Genomic DNA, 21,945 nt, shown 5'->3' on the forward strand with positions numbered 1-21,945 from the left:
CAAGAAATCGATTGAGGATGATCCATCTGGCCCAGGAGTTCCACCATTGGCAGTTCTTTGTGTAGGAATAGAAGAATTTTCAGAACGGCACAAGGACTCCTACAGATATGAGGTTTTGGGAGGACAACACACAGCTGCAGCAAAAAATGCTTTATTGAAGGAGAACCCCATGAATCCGTTTTATAAGCATGCATATGCTGAGGTTTATTTGGGGCTTGATGATAAGGAGTCATTAAGGTTGGCCGCTCGACACAACACTAATGGGCACTTCATACACAGAATGACTCACAAAGACTATGTAAGTTTATGAATGTATGAACCTGCTGGCTGTGGAACTGGTTTCCACTGACCTTTGATGTCTTCATCGTAAAGCAATTATTAGTATTATATAAATTTGAGAACATGCATACTATTGGTCTTGTAAATTTATGCAGTATACATGCATACAAGTGCAGTCATACAAGACCCTCTAAGTGTAACAGGTAGCACACATTCCATGTGCATAAAATTTACAAACCATTAGCTATATATCTATATTTGTGCATACTGCTTGAATCCTGTCGTGCCATGCTATTTAGCATGAATTCAGATGACGACAACCCATTGCCAACCAAAAATTGGAAGGAAGTATGCAAAGAATGCATTTTGCCACCAGTACGTTGCCTGTATTTCATTTTTGTATGTATTGAAAGATATATTGCTTACTTGCATGGAGCAATGCCAATATAAGATTTACTTGTAAAATATAACTGCATTATATGTGACAGGCTATACAAATCTAGGGCCATATCTGCTACAAAATTTAAAATTCGTTTTTTTTATAGGGAATGTCCAGGACTCAACGTGAGAATGTCTACACACAACCTGTGTGGGAACAAGCAATCAAAATAATTAATCTATTTGAAAATGGGAAACTAGGGGGGAGACAGAGGCTGAACAAAAAAAGTTTAATGTCTAAGCCAGAATTCAAGCCGCACCATTTTCAGTGCCTCCACAATCTTGATCAATCTTTTCAAAAAGATGTCCTGGAGAAAGTTGTGAATAAAACCATCACCTTGAACACAATGAAAAAGAAGGCTACAGAATACAGAGCCCTAGAAAACATCAAAAACGCATTTATGAAAGTGACTCGTGTTTCAAGTTGCAGGAAGCCCTAGAACAATACCCAAGGCATACACAAGAAAAAAACTTTGCCAATTTCTAGGGTTAAATTTCATAAAGAACATCCCTGAGGCATTTAGAAACTTTTGCAAGTCTGGCACCACTACTACAGGAGAGCCCACTGTTAATAGCTCTTTACAGGTGTACCAGGGGGCAGAAGCTGCAGTGGTAGAAGCAGATTTTGCTCAGCTGGAAGATTCGGCTATCATCAGAGTTTGTCCATCATATACAGGAGCTGGGTTAATATTGATGAACATACCCACAGTTAGTACACTTTATTGTTGGTGAAGTCTGATAATGTATGTTTATGTACAGGTGTGGACGAAACAGAGATAAAAGAAATGATTCTTAGTTCAAGGCAGCTAAATGGTGTAAGAACCGGACTGGCACTGTATAATGTGGCTGTTGTATGTTCATGCCGGGATAAATGTGCAGTAATAGTAGAAGGACTGAAGCAATGCTTAGATCATGTGGAAACTGCTTTTTATTATGATAAAAGTACTTCGTGCTCAGGTATATGCAGTGCAATATTTGGTATATGTGCAACAAAAAATTGTACCCTATAAATATACAGGTGGTGGGTTGGAGTTGGTTGATGCTGTGGGAGTGGTAGTAATCGGACATTTTTCCTTGGATGGACAGCTAAAGAAAGAGCACTACACACAGAAGCACCACAACATGTTATTGAGAACAGGAGAGAGTTAACTCATGAGCTCATGAATCTGTTTTCATTTACTGGCCAAACAGTGGTGGAAAATGTTACCGAAACACATTATTCTGGTACGAATGCCATGCATTTTGTATGTCTATGTTCTACAATTGTACTTACTGTACAAACTCTCTTAAAGGATCCTCCCTCTAAGGACACTGTATGGTTTCACTCTATTTGCTGTTAGCATTGTTTTGATAAGTATCTGGCTGAGTTCAAGGGAATACAAATTTGTGGTTCCAAATGCTCTTATATATATTCAGGGGAGTACAAATTTGTGATCCTACAAGGGAGTACAAATTTGTGATTCTACAAGGGAATACAAATTTGTGGTTCCAATATAAATGCTAGGGAATACAAATTTGTGGTTCCAATATAAATGCTCTTATACATTCAAGGGAGTACAAACTTGTGATCCTACTGTTATTCTAGCTAGGCTATCTGCAATCCAAATTGATAATATTCACTTCTATTTGCTGCAGTTCACAATGGGACAACTGCATTAAGGGAAGGACGTAACTATATAGCTGTTGTCCCAAACATATAAATGGCTGCACAAATGAGGGGAGATTTAGATACTGGGGATGGTGAACAAGCTATTTCTGATGATGATGAAGATGAAGATGACAATGAGCCTGTAGCTGGCCAAGAATGATCTAATGTGTTGTATTTTTGCATTATTTTATGACTATATTCAACAAACCATACTTCATAGTACACATTATCTATTATCAAAATAATCATCTGGTAACTGTCAATAAAATAAAGTGTGATCTATGTTGGTATATTGAAATTAGCTTAAACAGGTTAAATATCAGACGCTTGACAACTTTTGTGCAGTTAGAGCTCATTAAAAAGCAATTAAGAATGGAACGAATAAAACAGAACTAGTTCTGTTCGTGGTAGATCGAAATCTCCAAATCGACTAAGCGTTTCATCAGTCGGATCATAGGACGACGAACACTGATGGAGTTGCCCATGTGACGGCTCGGGTGTAAGCAGCTGTGTCCCTTCCTGAGGCTTTAAGCCTTAAAATCATCTTTTGTAGCTTCTTTCTATCTCCAAAAGCAACTATTCCCAGTTCACTCATATCATCACGGTCCAGTTCAAGTAGCACTGCACAGTCTATCTTGTTTGAGCGGAATATTTCCACAACGCTGTCGTCAAAGCCAGTCTATACCAGCATTCACACACTTCTTCCGCCATGTAGCTGTAGCAATACACGCACCTTTGCACAGTAGCTTTTAGCAATATGTCTTATTGACCGCAGGATCTATCTGCTATCATCAAGCACTAGCCACGTGATCTACATCGCACGTGACTCATCCAATACCGGACAATGAATAATTGTCCACTGTGTGCTGATTTTTCTTCTCCTACGACTCAGCTATTATTGCGGCACATTGGAAAAGTGCTTGCAAATACCCCGGGATTTCACATACAATGTAAGTGTGCCGTCACCTTTACCAATTTTCACGTGTACAAAAGGCATCTCAGGAAGAAGCATCGGGAAATTTATGGAAATGATGGAAACAGAGAACAGGTGCATGGCTAATGGTAAAGCATTAATGCTAACAGAAATCTATCAGGCAATCCATCAAGATGTTTTGTAAATCAACTACTAGCTAGCTAGCTTTGCATACTGTAGCTAACTACATTTTGGTATATATGCTGCTAAAGATGATAACTTTATAATACATGCTGAAAGTGAAAGGTGGAGCACAATGGCTTGGGGCACAATGGCTTAGATCCTGAATCAAATATGGATACAGGTAATAGTGGGGCAGAGTCATCCGATAATGCTGTTCCCAATGCCCAGTCTGAGTCATTAGAAAAGCGAATAGCTATGGATATTGAAGCTGAAAGAAGGAAGAAAACTAACACAATCTGCCACCGATGAAATATTGTCAGATGTTACAGAACTTTGTTCTACTGTTGTTAATAATCTGGGAAATGACTTGCGTCAACGATTGGAGTCGGCCAGCATAAATCCAAGTGATATTCCTGGCTTTGATGCTATGTTTAATGAAGCATCACCCTATGCAAATCCTTTCAAAAACCTGAAAACACAGTATCTACAGCAATCATTTTACCAGTCACATTTCAACCTAGTTGTGAGTAGCTACACTATTATACCAAGTCTGACAAAATCAGTCTTATATAGCTGGAAAATACATGTGTTTATAAATTATTATGTATCTCCAATTCTGTGCAATCTATAACAATTCTGCAGGTTTCAGGAAAATTTCCATAAATTGCTACAATAGTGGTTAAAATGTTACATAGTTATGATGTCCAAAGAAAAATTATTGAATTTTAATTTTGAAATTATGGTCAAAATTTGATGGGCTATAAGACTGATTTTGTAAGACCGGGTTACACATTTATATTGTAAGCCCTTTTTAATTGATACATGAAGGGACAAAATCTGTACATATATATCATTGATAATAATAATTAGTGGCCATGCAAAGGGATATCAACTTAGCTTTCTAATCAACTGAAAATTCTCAAATGAAACTTTTACACCGTAAAACCATTCAAATGTGTTGGCTCAACATTTTTTTTAATTTTACATGCAGGCTTATGCACAACTAGGTAACAATGTTAAAGTTGTTATTGTACTACATAATGGATATAGACCATTCACTACGGTTACACACATACTTTCACGGTTCATGACTATGGGGCATAAATTAACATCATTGTTTTTTGAAGGAACCGATTCAAGTTACGATTGGAATGGAGCTAGTTTGGAGTGGTGAAGGTCCATCACGTCAAGTAAAGGAAGTTAATCCAAGTGAAAACAAGTGATCCTCAAAAATAAAACCACAGGAATCCTGAAATTTGCTAATCCCCAAAAAAAATTATGTTCCTCAAAAATTTGTACGAATACTGCAACAGTATTGATTTATGTGATATAAATCATTAGCACTATGAATCTTTTCTAAGCTTGTCAATTGTTTAATACAGGGGGTCATTCTTCAAACTTTTGAAGGACAGAGAAAGATATTTGGAACTGTAGTTTGTGTCACTGGTGATAACCCTGGAAGTTCTGCTATAGCTGGATTTAAAGAAAATTCAGCAGCATATAGATTTTGTCGCCAGTGCATGTCTACTATTAACAATGAATTCCAATATCAGGTACTACATAATCAAATAACAACTTATATTATGGTGATCTACATGTTCTCAATAGTTTCATGAAAGTAAATTCGTTTTACGCTCCCCTGATGAGCATAGGAGTCTTGTAAAACTGCTGCAAATCCCTTCACTTCATGATTATAATTCAGTAACATTCGGAATTAACAGAGATTCAATACTGAACTCATTAGATTACTGTAGTGTTGCTGATGAGACTATGCCCCCTGATGCAATGCATGACCTGTTAGAAGGATACTTACCATACACGACTAAGCTTATGCTGAGTTATTTCTTCAGGTTGGGCATTAAAATTAATGCTGTATAACCTTTAGTGTAAGTCCAAAGCAATCATGTAAATTTTAAATTTCCTTGTGACTGCATGTATAAATAATGATTTCTGCATGCTTATGGCAACAGAGCTGTAATATTAATGTTTTGTTATTACCACTGTAGCAATGGAATATGTGGCATTAGTAATCTAAACAGCATTATGGCGAACTTTGATTTTGGCACAGAATCATCATCCATACCTTCAGCTATAACTACAAGCCACATCCATTCAACTGATAAAACTCGGCTAGGACAGACAGGTACAGTGATGCACATTCACAAATGCCCACAATTATCGTATTATGTAAAAGTAAGCGGTGAAATTTGTGGCAAAACAACAAACATCATTGCAAACTATAGTGACTGTCACTAAGATAAGTTGCATCCTTTTTCTAGTCATTATTTTGCTACAGATTGCACCACTTATTTTTTACAGTATAAAGTCACATTTTTTGCAGCTAGCCAAATGTGGACTTTAGGTAGAATGTAGGGCTGAGCGATACTACCGTTTTAGCGATATATCGCGATATTTTGAAAGTATCGATATCGCGATATTTTGCTATTAACTATCGTGATACCGTGCCTGTACATTACTGTCATTAAAAATTCATTTGTTATGCAGTACTAGGCTAAGAATCCTTGTAAATGATTAAGTCCACCCATCTGGTTTCCCCTGCAGAGAGGTGTGAACTATTGAACTGTATAGATACTTCACTCACACTTCACAGATACTTCACCGATACTTCACAGATACTTCACTCACACTTCACAAATACTTCACTCACACTTCACAGATACTTCACTCACACTTCACAGATACTTCACCGATACTTAACAGATACTTCACCGATACTTAACAGATACTTCAAACACACTTCACAGATACTTCACACACACTTCAAGGATACTTCACTCACACTTCACAGATACTTCACTCACACTTCACAGATACTTCACCGATACTTAACAGATACTTCACCGATACTTAACAGATACTTCACTCACACTTCACAGATACTTCACTCACACTTAACAGATACTTCACTCACACTTCACAGATACTTCACCGACACTTAACAGATACTTCACTCACACTTCACAGATACTTCACCGACACTTAACAGATACTTCACTCACACTTCACAGATACTTCACTCACACTTCACAGATACTTCACTCACACTTCACAGATACTTCACTCACACTTCACAGATACTTCACTCACACTTCACAGATACTTCACTCACACTTCACAGATACTTCACTCACACTTCACAGATACTTCACTCACACTTCACAGATACTTCACTCACACTTCAGAGATACTTCACCGATACTTAACAGATACTTCACTCACACTTCACAGATACTTCACTCACACTTCACAGATACTTCACCGATACTTAACAGATACTTCACCGATACTTAACAGATACTTCACTCACACTTCAGAGATACTTCACTCACACTTCACAGATACTTCACCGACACTTCACAGATACTTCACTCACACTTCACAGATACTTCACTCACACTTCACAGATACTTCACCGATACTTAACAGATACTTCAAACACACTTCACAGATACTTCACACACACTTCAAGGATACTTCACTCACACTTCACAGATACTTCACTCACACTTCACAGATACTTCACCGATACTTAACAGATACTTCACTCACACTTCACAGATACTTCACTCACACTTCACAGATACTTCACACACACTTCAGAGATACTTCACTCACACTTCACAGATACTTCACTCACACTTCACAGATACTTCACTCACACTTCACAGATACTTCACTCACACTTCACACATACTTCCCTCACACTTCACTGATACTTCACTCACACTTCATAGATACTTCACGCACACTTCACACATACTTCCCTCGCACTTCACAGATACTTCACTGACACTTCACAGATAATTCCCTCACACCTCACAGATACTTCACTCACACTTCACAGATACTTCACCGATACTTAACAGATACTTCACTCACACTTCAGAGATACTTCACTCACACTTCACAGATACTTCCCTCACACTTCACAGATACTTCACTGACACTTCACCGATACTTCACTCACACTTCACACATACTTCACCGATACTGATCAGATACTTCACCGATACTTCACTCACACCTCACGGATACTTCACTCAGACTCACAGATACTTCACTCACACTTCACAGATACTTCACTCACTCTTCACCGATACTTCACTCACACTTCACACATACTTCACTGATGCTGATCAGATACTTCACTCACACTTCACAGATACTTCACCGATACTTAACAGATCCTTCACTCACACTTCAGAGATACTTCACTCACACTTCACAGATACTTCACGCACACTTCACAGATACTTCACTTACACTTCACAGATACTTCACCGATACTTCACTCACTATACTTCACAGATACTTCACTCACACTTCACAGATACTTCACTCACACTTCACAGATACTTCACACACACTTCACAGATACTTCACACACACTTCAAGGATACTTCACTCACACTTCAAGGATACTTCACTCACACTTCACAGATACTTCACTCACACTTTACAGATACTTCACCGATACTTAACAGATACTTCACCGATACTTAACAGATACTTCACTCACACTTCAGAGATACTTCACTCACACTTCACAGATACTTCACTCACACTTCACAGATACTTCACTCACACTTCACAGATACTTCACCGATACTTAACAGGTACTTCACTCACACTTCACAGATACTTCACTCACACTTCACAGATACTTCACTCACACTTCACAGATACTTCACTCACACTTCACAGATACTTCACTCACACTTCACAGATACTTCACCGATACTTAACAGGTACTTCACTCACACTTCACAGATACTTCACTCACACTTCACAGATACTTCACTCACACTTCACAGATACTTCACTCACACTTCACAGATACTTCACCGATACTTAACAGATACTTCACTCACACTTCACAGATACTTCACTCACACTTCACAAATACTTCACACAGATACTTCACCCACACTTCACAGATACTTCACTCACACTTCACAGATACTTCACTCACACTGCACAGATACTTACACACACTTCACAGATACTTCACACACACTTCAAGGATACTTCACTCACACTTCACAGATACTTCACTCACACTTTACAGATACTTCACCGATACTTAACAGATACTTCACCGATACTTAACAGATACTTCACTCACACTTCAGAGATACTTCACTCACAATTCACAGATACTTCACTCACACTTCACAGATACTTCACGCACACTTCACAGATACTTCACCGTTACTTAACAGATACTTCACTCACACTTCACAGATACTTCACTCACACTTCACAGATACTTCACACACACTTCACAGATACTTCACACACACTTCAAGGATACTTCACTCACACTTCACAGAACTCACACTTCACAGATACTTCACTCACACTTCACCGATACTTAACAGATACTTCACTCACACAATGTGTTTATGACACCCTGTTCCACTTTTCTTTGTTCTGTACAATCAGGACTTGCGATATGTGTATCCAAGTAGCCACGAAAATATTTGTTGCTCTGAAAAAAGGGTTCCAGGGTGTCATGATGTAGATGTGTGGTACACTCTGGAGAACAGATATCCTTGTATTTTATGTCCCATAATTTCATAAGTTGGGAATACTTTACACTTGAACAATTTGCATGGGTACTGTGTAAGTAAACAGTTTTAGTGCACGTTGTAGTTTATTTTTGATCTGTAATTGTCTGAAGTGATTTCCTTTATATTCTGATTTGTCAATACCACATATGTTCTAACAATAACCTTACTTAACACATTATTTCCAATATTACGTTTGTTAATGCAAATCGATTCAGGAAGAGACGTAATTAATTAGCGTGCGCCGCTGATTGGTATACTTGAATAATACTTCCGTATATTCCAACTGATTCAAAGTCTGTATCTAGTGTGTGTCGTGTCATGAGCAACCCAAGAAAAAGAAACAGACCAGAAACATCAGAGTAAGTGCTTAGAAAAAATACTCGTTGGTTCGTGACATTGTAAAATGGGACAGATGGCGTGCCATAAGGCCACGCTTTTTTCTGTGAGAGGTAGTTCTCTTTACCCTTTGGCTAACCTCCCGGTACCAGGAGGCAAATCCTATTAAGGAGGCAAATCCTTATTATCCTAAATAAGATAAAAGTTTGATGCCAAGTGTAGTTTCTCTATACTCTAATTAATGCACACTGATTGTTTCGCAGGGAAGAAGATCCTTCAGATGAAGATCCTTCAGATGAAGACAATGATCTAGACCGGTATAATGTGACTGACTGTGGCCACCAAGTAAGTTTAAAGCTAAGCATTTTTAGGATTGTCCGCATTTTTATACTTCATGCCTTCAATGGGACGCTTAGCATAGATTATGGAGGGGCCAAAGTATATGCACTTAGACATTTACTGTAGGTAGTTATCTGCGACCACGGTCTAAGTCAACAGTCAAGGCCACCGAATTTGTATTATCCAACCCACAATGAAGAGTACATTTCTTAGTCACTGGTCAAAGATCGAAAAGGGCTATTAGTCAAAGGAAAAAGTGAAGTTTCAGCTAGTCAAGACTTTGACCGTGATCACAGATCAATCTATCTGTGACACTCCCTTGTGTCTTTGCCAGATTGCTTTTTACATTTGAGTGGCAGGAGAGGGTCTGGACCAGTTATGTAGCATAGGCATCTCATAAGCCCCAACTACATTTTGCCTAATGTTTGAGGGCAGGGGGGTCAGACAGGGATCACGTGTTTACGTAATAATATTTGCACAAGCTCGGAAATATTTCACGTGAGCTGATAATTCTACTTAGTTTGCTGTTTACAATGGTGTAAAGCACAGCGAAAACCGTGCTACCGTTACGGAGTAATTAAACTTACAGTGATGGCGGTATGTGGCGGAAACGATTTTCACATCAGCAGTACTATTGATTATTGTTGATTATAATACAATTGTTAACTGATATTGCACACTTTTGGCACGCAATATGACTACAATTTACAAAAATATATTTCTTAGCTTTGTAACGTGTGATCCTGTCTGACCCCCCCCCCCCCCGGGTTGGAGGGCAGACTAATTACTACATGAGAGACTATAAGCACCCCTGCAAGAGTTCATAATATCAACAGTTCTTCATCTACACAGTGTGTTGTATTGCTAGTTCTGTGTGTCATGCATACTATGTTACCAGTGTTTTTACACTTTAGGGCCCACAGGCAAATATGGTGCTATTTATCTTTGAGACGAAGAAGGCACAGAAGATTCTGTTAAAAATTGAGCGTAAGCCATCAACAGCTTGCGATTTCGATGTGGGATATCTGCTAAAATATGTCCAGAAGATAGACAACATTTCTATTCCTAAAAGTGGCAATATAGTTGAGATTGGCAAGTGTGACGATCTTCGTGTCTTCATATGGAAATTTAAGAATTGTGTAGCGTGCTCGAAGGCCACACACAAAGATTTTAGAATGGTGAAGCAATCTCAGAAAAAAATTGAAGGAATGCCAAATTCAAAAGGAAGAATTAGTTACCCGTACTTTACACTTAAACTAAACCAGGATCTTAGTGAGGATGACACTTATCCTTCTCCTGAGTTTGAGAGAATCAGAGTGGACATGTTCAGCACTTCGCTGCAATTGCATGGGTATGTTGTGCATCAGTGTGGAGCAGCAGGTTCTTATTGCTTTTGCGAATTTTCTGGTGGGGGGGACTTCTATGTTGCTGGCCAGGTAGCAGAACCCTTGGTGTTTCAGTGTATGCAGAATGCTGATGATGATGATAATCCTCGTGCAGCAAATAACTTATCCCCTCCAACAGGTGGGACGCAGAGATTTGCTACACTAAGTATTGAGGGAAAAGTAGGCAGCAGTAATATTAAATCTGTGATCTATCAGCTCTGGGCCAACATGATTGTTATCACTGTTGACAAATTCGTACAGTTTTGTCTAGGGTATGGGAATGGATTTACGAAGACTGACCTCATAAATATTCTATCACTTACAGCATATGGCATCGCGTGTTTCGGAGACGGAAGTGTGGCTGCCTATAAGCTAGAAATTTCTTTTAACAATTGCAACTCTATTACAGAAAAGGTTGAACCCAGCAACTATAACAAAACTGTAGCAGCAAGACTAATCGATAGTATGTTAGAATATTACCGTTCTCCTGGTTAGTTATAGTTAGAATAGTTAAATTTTGTGTTTTCAAAAGTCTTCTCTGGCAGAATTTATTAATCCTCAGCAGACAGCAAACTGTAACCATTCCCTGCGTCATGTTTTGTGCAGACCAGCAGCCATTTTTATAGGACAAGTTGTGCAAAGGCATCTACCAATTGCATGTGGTGAATATAGGTTTCTACAAATACATAGAGATTTTGATAACAGATTTTACATCATCTTAGCAATGATTAGCTACACACTAACATATTATACTACTCTGACTTCCATTTGCTTCATTTTTTCTTTGTGATACTGTGAGTGAAGTATCTGTGAAGTGTGAGTGAAGTATCTGTTAAGTATCGGTGAAGTATCTGTGAAGTGTGAGTGAAGTATCTGTGAAGTGTGAGTGAAGTATCTGTGAAGTGTGAGTGAAGTATGTGTTAAGTATCGGTGAAGTTTCTGTGAAGTGTGAGTGAAGTATCTGTGAAGTGTGAGTGAAGTATCTGTGAAGTGAGAGTGAAGTGTCTGTTAAGTATCGGTGAAGTATCTGTGAAGTGTGAGTGAAGTATCTGTGAAGTGTGAGTGAAGTATCCTTGAAGTGTGTGTGAAGTATCTGTGAAGTGTGTGTGAAGTATCTGTGAAGTGTGAGTGAAGTATCTGTGAAGTGTGAGTGAAGTATCTGTTAAGTATCGGTGAAGTATCTGTGAAGTGTGCGTGAAGTATCTGTGAAGTGTGAGTGAAGTATCTGTGAAGTGTGAGTGAAGTATCTCTGAAGTGTGAGTGAAGTATCTGTTAAGTATCGGTGAAGTATCTGTTAAGTATCGGTGAAGTATCTGTAAAGTGTGAGTGAAGTATCTGTGAAGTGTGAGTGAAGTATCCTTGAAGTGTGTGTGAAGTATCTGTGAAGTGTGTGTAAGTATCTGTGCAGTGTGAGTGAAGTATCTGTGAAGTGTGAGTGAAGTATCTGTGAAGTGTGGGTGAAGTATCTGTGTGAAGTATTTGTGAAGTGTGAGTGAAGTATCTGTGAAGTGTGAGTGAAGTATCTGTTAAGTATCGGTGAAGTATCTGTGAAGTGTGAGTGAAGTATCTGTGAAGTGTTGAGTTCTGTGAAGTGTGAGTGAAGTATCCTTGAAGTGTGTGTGAAGTATCTGTGAAGTGTCAGTGAAGTATCTGTGAAGTGTGAGTGAAGTTTCTGTGAAGTGTGAGTGAAGTATCTGTGAAGTGTGAGTGAAGTATCTGTGAAGTTTGAGTGAAGTATCTGTGAAGTGTGAGTGAAGTATCTGTGAAGTGTGAGTGAAGTATCTGTGAAGTGTGAGTGAAGTATCTGTTAAGTATCGGTGAAGTATCTGTTAAGTATCGGTGAAGTATCTGTAAAGTGTGAGTGAAGTATCTGTGAAGTGTGAGTGAAGTATCCTTGAAGTGTGTGTGAAGTATCTGTGAAGTGTGTGTAAGTATCTGTGCAGTGTGAGTGAAGTATCTGTGAAGTGTGAGTGAAGTATCTGTGAAGTGTGAGTGAAGTATCCTTGAAGTGTGTGTGAAGTATCTGTGAAGTGTGTGTAAGTATCTGTGCAGTGTGAGTGAAGTATCTGTGAAGTGTGAGTGAAGTATCTGTGAAGTGTGAGTGAAGTATCTGTGAAGTGTGAGTGAAGTATCTGTGAAGTGTGAGTGAAGTATCTGTTAAGTATCGGTGAAGTATCTGTTAAGTATCGGTGAAGTATCTGTGAAGTGTGAGTGAAGTATCTGTGAAGTGTGAGTGAAGTATCCTTCAAGTGTGTGTGAAGTATCTGTGAAGTGTGTGTGAAGTATCTGTTAAGCATCGGTGAAGTATCTGTTAAGTATCGGTGAAGTATCTGTGAAGTGTGAGTGAAGTATCTGTGAAGTGTGAGTGAAGTATCCTTGAAGTGTGTGTGAAGTATCTGTGAAGTGTGTGTGAAGTATCTGTGAAGTGTGAGTGAAGTATCTGTGAAGTGTGAGTGAAGTATCTGTGAAGTGTGAGTGAAGTATCTGTGAAGTGTGAGTGAAGTGTCTGTTAAGTATCGGTGAAGTATCTGTGAAGTGTGAGTGAAGTATCTGTTAAGTATCGGTGAAGTATCTTTGAAGTGTGAGTGAAGTATCTGTGAAGTGTGAGTGAAGTATCTGTTAAGTATCGGTGAAGTATCTGTTAAGTATCGGTGAAGTATCTGTGAAGTGTGAGTGAAGTATCTGTGAAGTGTGAGTGAAGTATCCTTCAAGTGTGTGTGAAGTATCTGTGAAGTGTGTGTGAAGTATCTGTTAAGCATCGGTGAAGTATCTGTTAAGTATCGGTGAAGTATCTGTGAACATCACAGACTCTTCAAAGTAACATCACAGCAAGTTCACCGACTGTTCACAGCAACATCACAGACTCCTCAAAGTAACATCACAGCAAGTTCACCGACTGTTCACAGCAACATCACAATCACATCACAGCAACATCACAAACTATTCACAGCAACATCACATACACATCACAGCAACATCACAAACTGTTCACAGCAACATCACGAACTGTTCACGGCAACATCACATACACACACAGCAACTACACCGACTGGTCACAGCAACATCACATACACAGCACAAACTGTTCACAGCAACATCACATACACATCCCAGCAACATCACAGACTGGTCGCAGCAACTTCACATACACATCGCAGCAACATCACAGACTGGTCGCAGCAACATCACAGACTGGTCGCAGCAACATCACATACACATCGCAGCAACTTCACCGGTTGTTCACAGCAACATCAAATACACCGCACAGCAATATTACAAACTGTTCACAGCAACATCACATACACATCACAGCAACATCACTGACTGTTCAGAGCAACATCACAAACAGATCACATTACACCAACAATCACATACACATCACAGCAACATCACAGACTGTTCACAGCAACATCCCATATACATCACAGCAACATCACAGACTGTTCACAGCAACATCACATACACATCACAGCAACATCACTGACTGTTCAGAGCAACATCTCATACAGGTCACAGCAACATTAACGACTGGTCACAGCAACATCACATACACATCACAGCAACATCATAGACTGTTCACAGCAACACCACAAACTGTTCACAGCAACATCACATACGCACACAGCAACTACACCGACTGGTCACAGCAACATCACATACACAGCACAAGCTGTTCACAGCAACATCACATACACATCCCAGCAACATCACATACACATCCCAGCAACATCACAGACTGGTCGCAGCAACTTCACATACACATCACAACAACATCACAGACTGGTTGCAGCAACATCACATACACATCGCAGCAACTTCACCGACTGTTCACAGCAACATCAAATACACCGCACAGCAACATCACTAACTGTTCACAACAACATCACAGCAACATCACAAACTGTTAGCAGCAACATCACATACACATCACAGCAACATCACACCAACAATCACATACACATCACAGCAACATCACAGACTGTTCACAGCAACATCACATACACATCACAGCAACATCACACCAACAATCACATACACATCACAGCAACATCACAGACTGTTCACAGCAACATCACATACACATCACAGCAACATCACTGACTGTTCAGAGCAACATCACATACAGATTACAGCAACATTAACGACTGTTCACAGCAACATCACATACACATCACAGCAACATCACAGACTCGTCAAATTAACATCACAGCAAGTTCACCGACTGTTCACAGCAATATCACAATCACATCACAGCAACATCACAAACTGTTCACAGCAACATCACATACACATCACAGCAACATCACAAACTGTTCACAGCAACATCACAAACTGTTCACAGCAACATCACAAACTGTTCACAGCAACATCACAAACTGTTCACAGCAACATCACAAACACACACAGCAACATCACAGACTGGTCACAGCAACATCACAGACTGGTCACAGCAACATCACATACACAGCACAAACTGTTCACAGCAACATCACATACACATCCCAGCAACATCACAGACTGGTCGCAGCAACTTCACATACACATCACAGCAACATCACAGACTGGTCGCAACATCACATACACATCGCAGCAACTTCACCGACTGTTCACAGGAACATTAATACACCGCACAGCAACATCACAAACTGTTCACAGCAACATCACATACACATCACAGCAACATCACAAACAGTTCACAGCAACATCACATACACATCACAGCAACATCACCAACTGTTCACAGCAACATTACATACACATCACAGCAACATCACAAACTGTTCACAGCAACATCACATACACATCACAGCAACATCACAAACTGTTCACAGCAACATCACAAACTGTTCACAGCAACATCACATACACATCACAGCAACATCACAAACAGTTCACAGCAACATCACATACACATCACAGCAACATCACCAACTGTTCACAGCAACATCACATACACATCACAGCAACATCACAAACTGTTCACAGCAACATCACATACACATCACAGCAACATCACAAACTGTTCACAGCAACATCACAAACTGTTCACAGCAACATCACATACACATCACAGCAACATCACTGACTGTTCAGAGCAACATCACATACAGATCACAGCAACATTAACGACTGTTCACAGCAACATCACATACACATCACAGCAACATCACAGACTCGTCAAAGTAACATCACAGCAAGTTCACCGACTGTTCACAGCAATATCACAATCACATCACAGCTACATCACAAACTGTTCACAGCAACATCACATACACATCACAGCAACATCACTGACTGTTCAGAGCAACATCACATACAGATCACAGCAACATTAACGACTGGTCACAGCAACATCACATACACATCACAGCATCATCACAGACTGTTCACAGTAACACCACAAACTGTTCACAGCAACATCACATACGCACACAGCAACATCACACACTGTTCACAGCACCATCACAGACTGGTCACATCAACATCACATACACATCACAGCAACATCACAGACTGGTCACATCAACATCACATACACATCACAGCAACATCACAGACTCGTCAAAGTAACATCACAGCAAGTTCACCGACTGTTCACAGCAATATCACAAACTGTTCACAGCAACATCACAAACTGTTCACAGCAACATCACAAACTGTTCACAGCAACATCACAAACTGTTCACAGCAACATCGAATACACAAATAACCGAGAAGAAGCGATACCCCCCCCCCCCCCCCCCCTTACTTTTACCACAAAAATGACAAGTGTGTTAGGCATTTCAGTAATGTACAGCAGTGATGTATGTGACAATAGTTACATAGATTTTTGTCTTCTCAATTCCTGGAGCTCTTTGGACATCTCCTGCATCTTCTTCTGAGAAACGAAACATTTGCAAAAGCTGGATGAAAAGTGCATAGCTCAATTGTTGGGCTATTATGTAAAATCTAGAATGGGCAAAAGTGTAGTACACGATTCTGAGGAAGGGTGTTATCAAGGCACAGCAATTTTATTTAACGAATTTGCAGGAAATATCCAAATGGTATTTATGATTTTCCCATACGTCGGAGGTGTACAAGCAATACATCTCCCCATAATCGAATGTAGTTCCGACGATCTCATAGACGGATATTTTATTCACTTATTCATGGTGATGTGTTCATCAGATTTACGTTTTAAGTGTTCTCTAGTTCACCCATTCTCAGTTGTTGGACCAAAAAGTACTATTTTTGTCACTACATTGAAAGAGACAATGGAGATCGAACATAAGAAGATAATGGAGGAAGCAGAGGCCAAGGTGCAGGAGGCAGAGGCCAAGGCAGAGGCCAAGGTGCAGGAGGCAGAGGCCAAGGTGCAGGAGGCAGAGGCCAAGGCAGAGGCCAAGGCAGAGGCCAAGGCAGAGGCCAAGGCAGAGGCCAAGGCAGAGGCCAAGGTGCAGGAGGCAGAGGCCATGGTGAAGGAGGCTCGACAATAGTGACGGGCACATCATTCCCACCTTCGTTTTCCAGTTTGACCCAGCAGACATAATCTGCTCTGCTCTTATCCGACACTTGCGAATTATTTTCCAACTCTGACATCACGTCTTCTTCGACCATTGTATAATTATAAGCATCACACACCATGTTGACAAGGTTTAGTGCATATACGGAACGAACTCCAGGTTCGCTAGTTATTGTTTTTTGTTTCTGACGAAGCCTGGCATCAAATATCCTGGATTTACATACATATAGAGGACTCCACTGCTTTTCTGTCAAACTTGCCAGCACATTCACAAAGGCTAAACATACGGCTCTTTTAACGTCTTCATGACCATCCCACAACTTAAATCCGACAAAGAAGTATTTCTGCAGAATTGCTAAATGCTCATGCGTTGTATGCTCACCACAATAGTGATAAGACAGACTTGACGCACAGACTGGCTCAAATCCAAATTGTGATTGTATTTTCCCTAAATGAAATACAATATACATAGATTATACCATATTAGTTAGTCTCGCGTGGCCAGACCGCTTTTTTTTCTTTTTTGAGTGGCTGTCAGCGAAAAAAAAGGGTCTGGAACAGTTTGAATGCAGCACTCGTCTTGACACTACCCGCTGGTACGGGTAGTGTTAATTGAAAACACGTGATGCCTTTTCGAATAGCCGCGTGCGTCTGTTATGAACTAGCGCGTAATGTTTGTTTCGGCGTTGCATGCCTCGTGAAATGGGACGTAAAGGACCTGCTGTGGATTTAGTCAATGAATGGCGTTAAGCTATTAAGCGATGGACAGGTAATTAAAAGCTCCACTTGAGTATGATAGAGTCCGCATGGGGCTATAAATCTAAGTGTTTGTTACGTCAAAGAATTCACACTTTGCGAGGTGTCAAGACGAGTGGCCGATGCGAATTGTTCCAGACCCTTTTTTTCCCTACCCAATGACAAAGAGAAAATAGCGGTCTGGCTACGCGAGACTACATATTAGTGTTTATACTTGATAGGCGTTGCGCATGCTCTATAATAAAGATACTACTGACTAGTACCTGGGTGTATATAAATCGGTTGTCTTCCCTGAAAGGACTGATCAATAACACTAAAGGGTGGAGTGAGATAAGTCACGCCACATACAATGTAAAAAAAAATATCAAACCTTTCCAACCCCGTCAGTATATTTTGATTCGGTATGGACAAATATGCCTGTCCGTCTTCTACACTGCGAATTGGTGAGCCCAACTTCTTTCTTTTGCTTGACATCATGATCTCGCACTAAACTTCTAATGTTTTAGTACAGTCGATTTTCGATTGGTGGTCCACGACGTTCAAGCACGTGCCTAAAATAGCCAATGAAAATCGGCCGCATTCAGTTTAAACAGCTAACTCGTCTTGCGGCGCCCGTGACGCACGTTTGATTGGCTATTTTCATGCACGTGATAATGACCTTCACAGGAACCTTATATGGAGATTTTTGGGTCTCTTGAATGATTCATTTAGATTCCTTTACGTAACAAAAAAAAATTTTCATTCGCATCTTTGGATACACAAGAGACGGTTCTAATTGTTTGGTACTAGCGTGTCGTGGACGTGGGCTGTTCGTAGTCGCGTAGCCAGACCTTTTTTCCGCGCAGGGGCTTATCGATTCCATTATTAGCGCCCACGCCGTTTTCGCACCAAGGCATGTACTTGAGTAAAAGTGCTTTTTTGTCTTTTGTACTATAACTTCTTAACACATTAAGTATTTCATCCATAATTTTTACCATGCAAGTACCGTATTGATGACTGTTACTATAGTGACGACCGTTACTTAGTGACGGATGTCACTGTAGTGTTGACTGTTACTGCAGTGTCTAATGTGACTGTAGTGTTGGATTTTACTCTAGTGACTACTGTTACTGTAGGTCACTACAGTTCACTACAGTAACAGTAGTCACGGATGCAAACTATTCATAAACTTCATAAAGTTTATGTAGTTTATGTAGTTTATTTGTTGGAATTTTAGCAAACTATTCTTAAAACATTTACATTATGTTCAGCATTAGAAAGGAGCATTTTCAACTTGTTGGAGTATAACTAGTCATTGATGAAGTGATGAACAACTAAATAAACTTTATTAAATGTGCTTTTTATTTCTTTCCAACATGTTGGAATTGTTGCAAACTATTTTAAAAACTTCCAGATTATGTATTCCGACCTGTTGGATAAACTGCAAAATACTCTATCACATAACTATTGTGTTGAGTTGTTCAAAGAACTGTTTCCAACATGTTGGAGTATAACTAGTCATTGATGAAGTGATGAACAACTACTTTTTATTTGTTACAGTAAAATCCGTCATTTCAGTAACATTCGTCAATACAGTGGGAATTTGTGGAATCAAAAGTGGCATCTAGTAATAGCTGTAATGCTAATAATATTACAATGCTCATTTCTTGTCCTTCACCTTTAATTTCACATTTTTTCACCCTAACTTTTGAAAGCTGAACCTGCTTTGATTTTTTGCAGGTTTTACTTCATTTAACTTGGTGCTTATTAAGGCCTCATATAATCACCCTACATTGTTTTTGTTATAGTACCTGCATGCAGTAACGTTTCATTATAGAACTGAACCCCACAGATTTGGACTTGCTTTACAACTCCATATCTTTTTTAAAAAAACACATTACTACAATGATTAGCTACAATCACATAAAAACTGCAAAATCTTTACAACAATTGCACCAAAAATATTTTAATTACAACAGCAACAATTACACCAAAATATTTAATTACAACAGCAACAATTACACCAAAATATTTAATTACAACAGGAACAAAAGGTCAATTTCATTGATGATCATGCTTAAGTCTAAACTTTGATAAAGTACGAGAAATCCTATTTTCACAGTTTTCATAAATACGTCCAAGTTTCAGATCTAGTTTATGGTCACTTTGATGCTTGCGCAAGGAGGTCGGTATATAGTGTTCTTTAGGTGATACGTAAACATATATCACTTGATGAATTTCAGAACACATATTTTTGTAATAGTCAAGCACCTTAGTTGTCTTGAATTCATCGTATCTATTATACGTTTTGTTTAAATGAAACAACTTCGCCTGGTGATCAGCGTACGAACTGATTGATACTTGCATCATTAGCAGGTAAAGTTTTTCATTTTCGTCTCTAAGCAACCCAACAAAGTCTATAGCAGGGTGTTGATGATAAAGCTTATTGAGACAACCTACTAATAAAGTTGAAAAAGGGTCATCACAGCAAAAGTTGATTTTCAACATTAAGCTTTCTTCTGGTTCTCCAAAAGCAATTACGAGGTTTCCTGTACGTGAAAAAGCACGATACAACTCTAACTCAAAATGACATCCCAATTGCGAAGCAGAAAGAGCTTCCTCCATATTCATACATTCAACTAACGCTTCAATCTTCTTTGATATAATCTGATCAGAATTGGGAAAATTCAGCGCAATCATAAATTGTTGATTTTCTTCATCATATTCTGAAACATAGCAATGTCCATCCTGACAAACCCAACTTAACTCAAACTGACACAATTCTTTGAATTTTAGGGGAATGCCATTCTTGGCATGATATAAGAAATAATCAGTCTGCGATAATCGACCCAGAAAATCAGTGCGTAATTTCTTATCTGCGACATGAAACGTTGATATAGTGTGATCTTCTATTTCCCTTTGAATGGAAGCATGAAGATGTTGCTGGAATACGGTATCAAATTTATCTTTCCACCTCTGCGTTTTTGCCCTTTTCACTTTGCTTAACAACAACGGATTAAAGTTAGTTATACGCTTTAAGTGATCAAAGTTTATTTCATTCAATTCGTTCATATCAATAAAATATTTTGCTTCTTCCTCGCTAAAGTTTGTTAAAGTCAGCATCTTACTACCAAACATATTCAACTTTTTATAAAATGCCTTGTTTCTCTCATCGACTCCTTCCCCACTGCTATGCGCAATAATTAGCCTGATATTACGATGGTTACCCAACAGAGGGCGAAGTAAGGCTAACAATTTGTTTCCTTCAGGATCATTACATTTTCCAATGTCTGCACATACCACAAATTTTCTGTCTTTAGACTGAACAAGATGTCCTGCAATGCGATCTACTGAGCAAGTTACTTTGTTGGCATCAAGATACGCTTTTGTGATTCCGCAAGTTTCGGATATTGAGCTTTCTGTAAAATATAGCACTGTAGACCCCTTAGCCTCGTTAGCAGCAGCCTTAGCCTTGTTAGCAGCAGTTAGTTTAATAGCTAGTGCAAACAAAGAGGTGGATTTGCCGACTCCTTTTGGTCCGTTTATCTGGAGTGGCACAACATCTGTACATTCAAATAATGATTCTACAGTGA

At 39.3% G+C, this 21,945-nt stretch overlaps 2 long non-coding RNA genes across 2 annotated transcripts; one reads left to right on the forward strand and one right to left on the reverse strand.

The window, feature by feature from the left end:
• Positions 1-1,561: 1,561 nt before the first annotated feature.
• LOC136243904 (uncharacterized) lies at positions 1,562-2,579 on the forward strand. The gene is made up of 3 exons (XR_010695022.1): positions 1,562-1,674; positions 1,736-1,941; positions 2,353-2,579. It is a non-coding gene; the product is annotated as an uncharacterized lncRNA (long non-coding RNA).
• A 15,009-nt stretch (positions 2,580-17,588) lies between these two features.
• On the reverse strand, positions 17,589-19,078 carry LOC136243905 (uncharacterized). The gene is made up of 3 exons (XR_010695023.1): positions 18,744-19,078; positions 18,637-18,686; positions 17,589-18,065 (listed from the first exon to the last, which is right to left on the reverse strand). It is a non-coding gene; the product is annotated as an uncharacterized lncRNA (long non-coding RNA).
• Between the last annotated feature and the right edge of the window lie 2,867 nt (positions 19,079-21,945).

Source organism: Dysidea avara, chromosome 14, assembly GCF_963678975.1.
Source record: "Dysidea avara chromosome 14, odDysAvar1.4, whole genome shotgun sequence".
Lineage (NCBI taxonomy): Eukaryota > Metazoa > Porifera > Demospongiae > Dictyoceratida > Dysideidae > Dysidea > Dysidea avara.